We start from the raw sequence: 6039 nt of genomic DNA on the forward strand, positions 1-6039 counted from the left end.
TGCTATTTCTGGGGGACACAATTTGTATGAGTCTCCCTCAACTTCTATCAAATTCCTGCTTCTGGTCACCTCCTCCATATCCAACTTGATTAACTTGGTTTCTAGCGGCACTGGCTTCCTCACCGCAGTGGCTTTGGCGTAGCTTTCCATACTGGAGACACTACCACTTGCCATAGCTGGGAAAAATGCAGCAGCTCACGTGAAATGCAACCGTAATAATTCCACAAAATCACAATTATTTACCGAGACAGTTTTCACAAAGTAACACAACAGTATTCACAATAATTCACAGAGCCGTTATACCGCGAAGCAGTTCGACCGGCGTGCTAACGATTCTGCCGGGTCGCCGCCTAACGCTTCAGACGTAAATTCTGATTTTGTGCGACGTGTTTGCATATCAGCAAATAGCTTTTACGCTTTCTGTATGTATACATCCAGCTGGATCAGTAGTGGCAGAGCGACACTAAAAAGCAGAAATAACTGAGGAATATTGATATCTGCCATTATCTTTCACTTCTGAGGAGATTTCGTTTCGCCTGATTTTGAGATATGCTCTTTTTTTAAACACAGTACTTCATTAAAGGGATCTTCTCGAATAAAGAAATATATATTTATCTAGGTATTACTGAAATTGGAACCGGGAGAAACGATTTTGCATTATTTTCAAATTATAAAAATATCAAACTACTTAATATTTTTTTATTATTTATTTATTTTATTTATTTATTTATGTGTTTCAGCCAAGTGGCTGCGGTCATGCTGGTGCATGTTGTACTGAACATTCTTATATGTTGATTTCTAACGTAGGTATTAGACCTCACTTGGGAGAAGGGTATAATGTATTAAATCAATCTAGTACTAGGCTGGTACTTACTTTATCGACTCAAAAAGGATAAGACAAAGCTGACCTTGGTGGAATTTGAACTAAGAACTTAAGTAATCGTAATCGAATAGCAAAAGTCATTTGTCTGACGCTCCAAAATTTCTGTTAACCCATTGCCCCGGATCTAATACATATATTGCCATCACACTTTAATTCGTACCTTCTTGGGTCTGCAACTTCTCTGATGTACTGCAAGTCTGTCTGGTAAGAATGTTCTTCCACAAACGTCACAGGGAACCAGAGCTGCCTGACTACTCTCCCAAGCAGCTTGATTTCGTAAGTCAATGTCGTAACAGTCATTGCCTGCAACATCAACAAAACATATTTTAGTTAACTATGGCGAAACGTCTTATGACATGTTTCATTATTGCAAACCATATTGCTGTGGTTATAGATTATTATTATTCAGAGTGGGCCAAAAGTCACGCACAAAATAAGTTCAATACGCTTCGGAATTGTCAAAGACGCTTCAATTTTTCTAAAATTAAATAAATAAAATGATGAATACATATGTACATTATGAACAAAATGAATAATAATAATTTCAAATGTTTGGCACAAGGCCGCCAATTTGGTGGTGGAGGGGTTAAGTCGATTACATCAACCCCAGTGCTCAACTGGTACTTATTTTATCGATCTCGAAAGGATGAAAGGTAAAGTCGACTTCAGTGGAATTGACTTTGCCGTTTATCCTTTCGATAATAATAATAAAAACAATGACATAACACGACAAATGCCTTGGCGCATGATTTTTGACCCAAATTGTATAATATCTTTATATGCATTTATAAGATTAAGAACTTAATCTTAAAATAATGCCAAAATGAGTATAGTAAATAATAAGAAGGTACTTCAAATGATTAGCAAAACACTCACTCACCAACATGCTACAATTTTCACGGATGTGCTCTTCTCGCTACCTTTTCTACGGATACTACTGTGCCTTCTGCTCCCCTGAATATGTAGCATAAACGACACCTCTAACCTAACGCAACCATCGAATCTTTTTTAAAACGGGGGCCACATTTTTCATTAACGAAACACTTTGAAACTTGGAACACTGGTAGAATGTGTCATATAAAACATCTTTTTCTCTTAGTCTTCTTAAAAAAAAAAAGAAATCCCTAAGTTATTCCATGTTAAAGTTGTCGTATTTCTGTAATTTCAACCAATCACTGACGTCCATTCAGCCGATATACATTAAGTGCCGATTACATAAACAAACGATTCTGAAACAATTCTATCGGTGATAGGGTTAGGGTTAGGGTAAAACAGCAAATTTAAAAAGAAAAAAACAAATAAAACGAAGAAAAAAAAAAGAAAATGAAAAAAGCAAATTTAAAATGAAAAAAGCAAATAAAACGAAGCTATGGCTTAATCAGCCAAAGGAGTAAATATAAACAACTGAATACTTGTCAGTGATTGGTTGAAATTATCGAAATAAGACAATTTTTTACATGAAATAAATTCGAATACAAAAATATTTTTCTGTTCTATAACACAAAATAGATAAGTATACGAAGTTTGAAAGTCTTTCCGTACCAAAAACACTACGTAAAACATTAATGAAAAATGTGGCCCCCGTTTTAAAAAAGATCCCAACCATCTCCTCCTTTTTCATTATCACTATCAGTTTTTACTTGCCAGATTAAATTCTTCCTTTTGCTCAGAACTGTAACTCTAAGGAACCCCACTCCCGTACAACTTGATACTTAATCCCATCTCATCAATGATCGAATAAAACTATGTACAAAGTCGTTGCAGCTTTGACCGCAAAGCTTGAAGTTTCTGAGGGAACTAGTCGATTTCATCGACCTCAGTGTTCAACTGGTACATATGTTTATCAATTTAGAAAAGATGACGGTCAAAATCGACCTCGGCAGAATTTGAGCTCAGAACATAAAGACGGAAAAAATGCTGCTAAGCATTTTTCCTGATGTGCTAACGATTCTGTCAGCTCGCCGCCTTGTTAATAATAGTAATTTCAAATTTTGCCACAAGGACAGCAATTTTGGGGGAGGAGATGAGTCGATTACATCGACTCTAGTGTGTAACTGGTACTTAATTTATCGATCACGAAAAGATGAAAGGCAAAGTCGATCTCGGCCGAATGTGAACTCAGAACGTAGCGGCAGACGAAATACTGCTAAGCATTTCGCCCGGCGTGCGAACGTTTCTGCCAGCTTGCTAAGCATTTCGCCCGGCGTGCGAACGATTCTGCCAGCTAGTTTTAATAAAATATCCCAATAAAATCCCTAGAAGCTCACATAAAAATGACATATTTACCACTCAACGGCAGTACTTGTGGTTTGACTGGCAAGGGTCTACGTTCCTTCTTTGGTAACTGACTGTTTTGTAATTTCCATTTTTTTAAACATTGTGGTTCGTGGATATCGATAGATTGTGTACCAAATTCCCGGCCACATATATAACATATCACAGTTCTTGGTCGACCGGCCATACCGTCTGAATTATTTTCGCCAAAGAAAAAAGAAAGAAATGAGACAAGGGGGAAAAAAAGAGGAGTTTGCATAAATAAATCTACTTTAATCCAGTATGATAAATGTTTTGTAGAGCATAATGATATTAACGTTCATAGACTCAGTTCACTTCTGAGAAGGTTGTTGGTGGTTTATTCCACGCCAGCGCTGGTCAAGTAGACTAACAATAACCACACCATATTATTTTCAGAAAATATATCTCGGACTATATTATTCTAATGTGTCTTTTTTATTTGAATAAAGTTAGAAAGGAAATTGGCTGTCATTTCTAATGGCCATGTTAAAAAAAAAAAAAAATCATCATTAGCTGTAGCGACAGTAATAGCCCTTTCTACTATAGGCTCAAGGCCTGAAATTTGAGGGAGGCTGATAGTCGATTACATCTATCTCAGTACTTAACTGGTACTTATTCTATCAACCCCGAAAGGATGAAAAGCAAAGTTAACCTCGGTGACATTTGAACTCAAAACAAAGACGGAAGAAATGCTGCTACTCATTTTACCCTGTAAAATCTAAGTTCTCTTAACTGAAGGCATATAGGAAAATAGGTAGACATTAACGTGGGACAAAGAAATCCAAAGACTCAATGTTCGGCAACGTTCCTGTACTTACAACAATAACAATTTCTTACATGGGGACGAGACCAACGACTGTTGAGAGGAACGGGTAAGTTGATTTTAATCTTTCACCCTACATCCATCACATTTCAAGTACTACGGGTGAATGAAGGACAAACAGCAACCGTGTTAGATTTTCAACTTGATATGTAAAGCTGTCAAAAGCAACCTGCGGCCCGCGTAAGTTTCAGATTGGCACGGCTTACGGAAAATTTCTTTTTTTATTTCACTTGTGCGGCCCGTCTGATGATGAGCTATGTATCATGCGACCCGCTTCTCCAAAATGTCGCCCCATGTCTGATGTAAAGGGATGTAACTAAATAGGGCAACGTAGTTGATCTACCCCACCCATATCTAACGCGCTAAGGCCCGTTAAATGCTAACAATAAACGTTTCTAACATAGGCATGCAGCCTCAGATTTGGAGGATGGGGCTAGTCGATTATGCTGACTCCAGTACTTAGCCGGTACTTTATTTTATCGAACCCCGGAAAGATGAAAAGTAAAGTTGACCTCTGTGAACTCAGAACGTCAAAGGCTGTAACTAAATGTCGCAAAGTATTTTGCTTGACGTTCTAATGATTCTTTCGGTCCACTGCTCTTACAACAATAACAATATTTCTTTCTAATTTTGGAACAAAGCTAGCAATTTTGAGAAGAGAGACAAGACCACCGATTACACAATTACATCGAACTCAGTACTTGACTGGTACTTTATTTTATCGACTCCAAAAAGATAAACAGCAAAGTCGATCTCGGTGGCATTTGAAATTAAAAAAAAAAAAGAAGCTAAGCCTGAAGAAATGCCGTTAAACATTTCGCCCGACGTGTTAGCGATTCTTCCAGCTCGCAGGCTTAACACTAATAATAATATAATACGATTTATGATTTTAGCAGAAACAAGATGGTGGTCTTCGGAACTTGTAACACACCGAAAAAAAAACAAAAGAAAAAAAGGGTTGACTTAATCGACTGCATCGGCCTTCAAACTTTGTGCCCTTATATCGATTATTAGATATTGTTATTGAAGCAGCAAAGAGAATGAAATATCTACTTTATCTTAATGAGTTCAAATAACGCCGTGATGGACTTCTGTCTCTTGGTCACTTTTTTCCCCTTTCAGATCAATAACAGTTGGATTAATAAATAAATATATTGGAGTTTGGTGTAGTGCCGGTTCTCTCTTATTAATCTATCCATACGTTTAAGAGTGTAGTAATGATTTATTCAGTAGTTTCTCCAACATTACTTATACTATTCCGAAAAGAATAAAAACTACATTCCCATTTTCGCTTCGCTATAAATCTCAAAATTCATGATTATGTGGACGCCACCCTCCACCTCGAAATGTTAATTTCTTTGACAAATGTTGATATTTAGCCACAGATTGGTCTTGATCTAACAGAATGATCAAAAACGTTTCAGCAGGCAACATTTTGTCTTTTCTTCATACTTAATGCATTTAGAAATGCTATTATTTTAAAGATACTAATGTGTGATCTTAGGGAGCTTAGCTTGCTATTTTTAGCAGCTCGAACGATCGTGTAGATGTGTCCCTCGTGGCTAGTTACATTTGACAAGTTAGCGATGCTGTTAAGAATCAAATGAAAAATTTAAAACAGAAGTTTTTGTGTTGTGATATGAAGATACGAAGGTTTTATGCAAGCACATCATTTATCTATCCAGTTTTATTTCCAACTAGCAGAAACACCCGGCGTTGCCCGGGTTAAAGAGAATAATGAAATCTAAAAACGCCGTCTAGACTACGCAACCCTCAACTGTTAGTAGCTACGATACCATATTTCTACATTAATAACTCTCCAATCCATGCCAGCATGGAACATAGATATTAAGTGGAATGCTAGAAGAAAGTTTTCAACTCATATGTATATAAAGTAAATACACGTAATTCAGAAACACGTTTTTGTGTATCTTATTTCGTAACCAAACAAATAGGTACAGATTATAAATAATGAAAGGCCAATTTTGGTGATTCATTTGACAGAGGTAGTAGAGAGACAATGCAATGATAAATCTGA

General features: G+C 36.7%; 1 long non-coding RNA gene across 1 annotated transcript in view; it reads right to left on the reverse strand.

Moving 5' to 3' along the window:
* Window positions 1–692: 692 nt before the first annotated feature.
* The window catches only part of LOC106867410 (uncharacterized), a 7242-nt gene continuing 1895 nt past the window's right edge, over window positions 693–6039 (reverse strand). The window contains exons 2-3 of the long non-coding RNA XR_001409132.2: window positions 3170–3349; window positions 693–1186 (exon numbers count right to left, since the gene is read on the reverse strand). This is a non-coding gene — a long non-coding RNA (uncharacterized LOC106867410). The remainder of the gene's footprint in view (window positions 1187–3169; window positions 3350–6039) is intronic.

Source organism: Octopus bimaculoides, chromosome 2, assembly GCF_001194135.2.
Source record: "Octopus bimaculoides isolate UCB-OBI-ISO-001 chromosome 2, ASM119413v2, whole genome shotgun sequence".
NCBI classification, from domain to species: Eukaryota; Metazoa; Mollusca; class Cephalopoda; order Octopoda; family Octopodidae; genus Octopus; species Octopus bimaculoides.